Source organism: Lichenostomus cassidix, chromosome 20 (assembly GCF_008360975.1).
Source record: "Lichenostomus cassidix isolate B80296 chromosome 20, HeHo_3.0, whole genome shotgun sequence".
NCBI lineage: Eukaryota > Metazoa > Chordata > Aves > Passeriformes > Meliphagidae > Lichenostomus > Lichenostomus cassidix.
In genome coordinates, this window is record NC_139500.1 from 8,220,529 (window position 1) to 8,226,541 (window position 6,013).

The 6,013-nt window shown below is 53.8% G+C and overlaps 1 long non-coding RNA gene across 1 annotated transcript; it reads left to right on the forward strand.

The window, feature by feature from the left end:
• Positions 1-537: 537 nt before the first annotated feature.
• On the forward strand, positions 538-3,569 carry LOC146428759 (uncharacterized). Its single transcript, XR_014856008.1, has 3 exons — positions 538-693; positions 3,113-3,284; positions 3,451-3,569. It is a non-coding gene; the product is annotated as an uncharacterized LOC146428759 (long non-coding RNA).
• The last annotated feature ends 2,444 nt before the right edge of the window (positions 3,570-6,013 follow it).

Consider the following 6,013-nt stretch of genomic DNA (forward strand, 5'->3'; position numbering starts at 1 on the left):
GCAGGTGCCTCCGGCGAGGGTGGGGAGAGTCCATTATCCAGAGACTCTGAAGAGCCCCACATACAAAAATCACCACTGGAGCAGCTACATATATTGTAAGGGTATAAAACTCCAGGGATTACTTTGTTCAGGGTCTGTGTCCACAGGCACCAACCTGAGCTGTTCCCATTGCTTTACCTCTCAATTATTAAATTATTTTGTCGCTGAAACTGAATACTTGACACTGCCGAGGGAAACCTAGGGTAAGGATTGTCTTTAACACCTGTGTGGATGCAGGTACAGAATAGTAAAATTTTCCTCTAAAAGTGCAAATTGAGATGATGGCATGTCATGTGTCACTGTGGGACGAAAGGGTTACCACGAGAGATGCGGGTGTGTCGTGTTTTGCTGAGGGGACATGAGCGCCGTTGAAGGTACTTGAGGGTCGTGAGGGGGTGGCGGCTGCGCCCTCAGGGACACGGGTCGGGGCGGGCAGGTGCTCTTCCCGCCCAAATGCGGCGGCTCTTCAGCCCTGGCGGAGGCGGCAATTTGAAACACTTGTGTCTGCTCCTCTCGGCGAGGTGCTGGGGTGGCGATACATGAGCGGTCTGGGAGCCGCTCTAGGGAAGACCCCTGTCTGCGACCCGCAGGGGGCTGGGACAGCGCTGTCACCGAACTGCAAGGTGTTCCTGTTTGTGAAAGAAAAAAACGGAGGTAACTCTGAGGGGAGAGTGAGTGCTTCACAAGGGAGGAATTGGTGGAATGCTGGAATTCGGACCAGCTGTGTCCACGTCAAGAGATCCCGAGGGGATTCTGAGGATCCCTGAGGGAATATGAGTGTGACTGAAGGGGTTGCAATTTCTCCGTATGTTGCTGAGGGGCCGTGACTGTAACTGAGTGGGGTGGTGGGTGCCCTGCATATCACTACGGGAGAGTTGGGTGACCCTCGTGCTGCTGAGGGGCCATGAGTGTCAGTGACGGGGGTGGTGGGTGCCCTGCATGTCCCTGAGGGAGAGTTGGGTGACCCTCGTGCTGCTGAGGGGACGTGAGAGTCACCGAGGGAACATGAGGTAACTGGAGGGCTGTCTGATGCCTTGCGAGTTGCTGAGGGGCCATGAGTGTCACAGGGGGATCCGGGTGTGCTGTGTGTTGCTGAGGGGACATGAGCGTCGCTGAAGGTACTTGAGGCTCGCGAGGGAGAGGTGGCTGCGCCCTCAGGGACACGGGTCGGGGCGAGCGGGTGCTGACCGCGCGCCGCCGCCTCCCGGTTAGATCCGCTAGGGGGCGCTTCCCGCCCACACGCGGCGGCCCTGCCCTGGCGGTCCCCTCAGCCCTGCCGGTCCCCTCAGCCCTGCCGTCCCCTCAGCCCTGCCGGTCCCCTCAGCCCTGGCGGAAGCGGCAATTTGAAACACCGGTGTCTGCTCCTCTCGGCGAGGCGCCGGGGTGGCGGAGGGGAGAAGGGGGAAGAGAGAAAGAGTACTTAAGAGGTCTGGGAGTAGCCCTGGGGCAGACCCTGGGCTGAGATACGGAGGAGGAAGGGACAGTGTGGTCAGAGAGCTGCTGAGGTAACTGTGAGGCGACAGCAACAGCTTCATAGGGGAGGAATGGTGGAATTCTCTGTCGTCGCCTGTAGGGCATGGAAATGAGCGTTTTGGGTTAAAATTGAGCAGTGTGGGAGCACAAGCTGCAGTAATCTGTGGAGGGCATGTAGCTGACATTTTGGCAGGAAAGTCTGAGTTGTTCGTCTAGGGAGAAAATTGTTTCTGGGGGAAAGTCTGAGGTAATTCGTTGAGGACAGGTAGAGAAAATTTCATCCTCTCTTGGGGTGTCATGTTTTCTACAGAATACCTGAAGGTAATGTGGATAAACAAAACTAGTTTTTTTGTTTAACGGATGAATTTGGGGTAATTTAGAGAGGAAAAATTAGCCTTTTTGAGGCAAAGTCTGTTGTAACACAAGACAGAGGCAGCATCTTTGATAGAAAATCGGGGATAACTCAGAAGGGACATGGGTGACGTTTTTAGCTGAAAACCTGGGTTAATGTAGAAGGGTGCTTTCGCAGGCATTGTGGGACGGTCAGACAAAATCTGTTAGAAAGGCCTTTCTGCTGGGTCCTGAGGTGTGAAAATGACCCCCATGCTTTTTAAATTCTGCAGAGAGGAATGTGGGTGTGGCTGAATCTAATCTTAGCCTCAGACTTTGTCAATGGTTTATGCTAAAAGATTTTATAGGTGTAATTGAACCTTTCCAATTTTGTCTTTAAGGATAAAGGATGGCAAGCCAAATACATTCATATGAATTTATATTGTTTAATATAATCATTAGAAAAAATATCTTAATCACAGTTATTTACTGTGCAGTATAGGAGCTGTAAAAACTAGTGTGGTATAAAACACTGCTTTGAAGCAATTTTAAAGTGATTATATTAGAGCTAGCAAAAAACAATTATTAAATAAAAGTTAAGGTCACTTATCCATACCCCCAATGGTGGCAAATCTCTTTCATTTAGCTCTGAGAAGTAAGAGAGCAGTGTCCCCACTCAGAGAGGGAACTTTACACACACATTCTGAGAAGGAATATGTTAGGAGACCAACTGTTAAAATGTGGGACTGGGCTTCTTTAAGCAGTGTTAAGTGATTGACTGTCAAATATCTCCAGCTATGTCAGCTCAGCAGCATTAGATATTAGTTATATATAAAGTCATTAATGATATCATTGTTCCTTTATTGGATTGTTCACTAAGTCTACCATGTCTTCTCACTATCAGGGTGTTTAACTTTGGGATTGACAAGGCATACTGGTTTCAGCTATATTCAACTCTAAAAGCAGTATGATGATCTCTTCCTAATTTCCTACCTGGAACTTAGCAAATAGAGCATTCTTCCACTTGTTACACCCCATTCCAGATAGAGCAGCCTGCTACAGGGACAAAAGAGTTTTTATAGAAATATGTGAGGTGACGTAAATAGGGCAGAGGTACCATTTTGGAGGGAATATCTGAGGTGATTTAGAAGGGATGATGTGCACAATTGTAATGGAAAAACTAAAGAGTCTCACAAAGCTCCAGTGGTTGTCAAGAGGTAGTGGTAAGGAATCAGCATTCAGAACTGATGATGCCATCCTTCCATGGCAGCAGCTGGTGGAGAAGAAGGATGAAATATCGAGTAGAAGGATGCATCAAGGGTGAGAGACAAGTGGAGTGTCATGCAGCTAAAGAGGCGGCAGGAAAAAAACCCGTTGGGTGTCAACTGGCCCAGAGGGTCTGGCTGCCAGTGCCGGGTGGGACTGCACTGGATGTTGTGATGGTGAGTGAAGCTGATGTTGAAGGCTTTTGTGGAGCTGGGGGGGAGTGGGGGGGTGTCCATAGGTGGTGGCTTGAGGATCTCCCTGTGGGGCTGTTGGGTCGCCATTCTTTTCAGATGTGGGAGCTGGTGCTTTTCATGCCCTGAGTGTGTCATCGTCCACTGGCAGAAGCCCTGGCATGATGAGGCCAGAGGGAGCAGCGTCTTCGAGCTTAAGACTGGAATGACAAGGTAAGAGCAAGTGAGAGGAGCAGCGGCTTGCAGCTGAAGAGGGGGCATGAGAGGCCCTCTGGGTGCCCCGGCTGTCTCCGTGCTGGGCGACCTCCCCAGTAAGTGAGAGGGGCAAGGTCTTTGCTGTTGTTGGACTTTTGCCAACGTTGTGCTCCTTTGGCTGCCCGGAGAGAGCCCTTTGGGTGCACCTTGTAAGCAGGGTCAGCGCCCCTCTCTCCGCACCCGAGTTGGGGACCCGGAGCTCTCCCCAGCCTATCCTATAAGCAGGGCGCAGGGCTTCTCCCCAAGCCCGGCAGCTTTCTGCCTAGTCTGCTGGCCCCTGGCCAGCGTGACCCCCCCCGTACTCGGGGTGCGTCACGGCCTCTGTCCCCGTGCCACCCCTGAGTAGCCTCAGGGTGGCGAGGCCCCTGTGTGTTGTCCCCGAAGAGCAGGGGTGAGACTCGAGGCTTTTGCCTTCCGGTTGTGGTGGGGATGGTTTCTTTGGTCTGGTGGCTGCACAGAGCTTGCTCCCGCTTCTGGGACTGCGCTCCCCTCCCCTGTGTCCCCCTGTGTGTAGTTGGTGTGTGTGTGAGCAAGTGTGGCTGTGCTTTAGACCCCCTTTAGGAATAGGCCAGTGTAGCTTAGACTTCCCAGGAGGGAAAGAGGAGCTGTGTGCAGGCACTGGGCTGAAGGAACCCTCACCACGGCTGAGTGGGAGGGGAAACGCTCAGGCCTTGGCCTTGCTTTCCGAGGGCAGCACCAAGCCGCTTAGTGGTAGTGTGGGCATGGTGACCTGCCTGTAGCCAGGGCCCGGGTCTCTGCCTGTGCTGCGCGACTGCCTGTCCTGCAGGTGCTACCGACCTTCTAGCGTGCCACGGCCCTGTAGTTGGGGCATGTGTCACGATTTTGTGGAGCCCCTTGTCCCCAGGAGCAGCCCTGGGTCCCTGTAACTCAGGGCTGGAGAGGCTGCTTTAGCCAGGTGATAGGAATGAGAGCACTCCGTGGCACTTTGTTGGGAGTGCTGGGCCACGGGGTTGTGACGACCCTGTAAGTGGGGTTGTGTGCGACCCTGGGCCTCAGTGGGTGGTTGGAGGGACCCCCTGTAATCAGGCGGGTATCCCTGGCCTTGGCCTTATAGGGGCCTGGGGCCAGGAGCCACGGGGCCGGGCATGTGCCCTCCCTGTCCTCGGGGCTGGGATCCTGGCCCCTGGGCCTTAGGCCTTGAGCTTGGACTAGCGTGACTGTCAAAGTGTCCAGTGTCGTTCCTGTCACCGTGGGGGAAGGCCGAGCTCCATGGCCCCCCCGGTGTTGACCGGCTTGTAAGCAGGCTTGCGTGTCTGGGAGCCTCGGCGCTCCCTCAGCCGGCAGCCTAGGTGGGAGTTAGCCCCACGGAACTGGAGAGGAGAAGGAGCCCCTCCGCAGGCCTCGGGGCCCAGAGCTGGTGCTTTGGAGTCCCGGGCACTTTACAGTCCAGGCAGCGGCCGGAGGCCCCTGTAAGCAGGGCTAGCAGCCTCTTTGGCCGCTGCTCTGTGTGCCCAGCTTCATTTGCCCAGAGGGCCTCGCTCCCAGCGCCGGATGGGACTGCGCTGGATGTTGTAATAGTGAATCAAGCTGAAGTTGGGGGCTTTTGTGGAGCTGGGGTGGGGGGCTGGTGTCTATGGGTGGTGGCTCAAGGATCTCCCCATTGGGCTGCTGGGTGGCCATTGCCCTCAGGTGTGGGAGCCTTTTGGTGCTGAGTGTCTTGTTGTCTGTTGGCAGAAGCCATGGGATGACGAGGCAAGAGCCAGTGAGGTGAGAGCTGCAGCGGCGAGCTCAAGAGTAGAATGGCGAGGTCAAGAGCAAGCACGGCGACAGCTGCAGTGGTGAGGTCAAGAGTAGAACGGCGAGGCAAGGTGAGTGCAGCGGCGGCCTGGAGGTGAAGAGGGGAGCACGAGAGGCCCTCTGGGCAAAGGCCGTAGCCCCCACGCCCGGGGCACCTTCTTTCTGGCAGCTCCAGCTTGCTCTGTGCTGGGTGACCACCCCTGTAAACAAGAGGGGCAAGGTCTTTGCTGCTGTTGGTCTTTCACCAACGTTGTGCTCCTTTGGCTGCCCAGAGAGAGGGTCCACCTTGTAAGCAGGGTCAGCACCCCTCTCTCCACACCTGACTCGGCGACATGGAGCTCTCCCAGCCCCCAGCCTACCCTTTATGCAGGGCACAGGGCTTTTGCCCAGCCCCTGCTTATCTGGTTTTTTTTTGCCATCTGGAAGTATTTTTAATATACCTTGTTTTTCTTTTTGTGTTGTTTTTTTTTGTTGGTCTTTGCTCCGAAAAGTGTCCCTTGTTTTCTGTTTGGGTTTTTTTTATGCTATCTGTTCCTTCTTCTATGTCTCTGGTTTATGATTAATATCCATTATGGTTTCTTTTGTATTTTCAGGGATTGTCTGGTTTAGTAGTTTGATAACATATGAAAGTGATAGTGCTTTCATGTAGAAGGAGTAAGTCTCCTTAACTGGCTTGAATCACTTAAAAGGATTCAATCCGT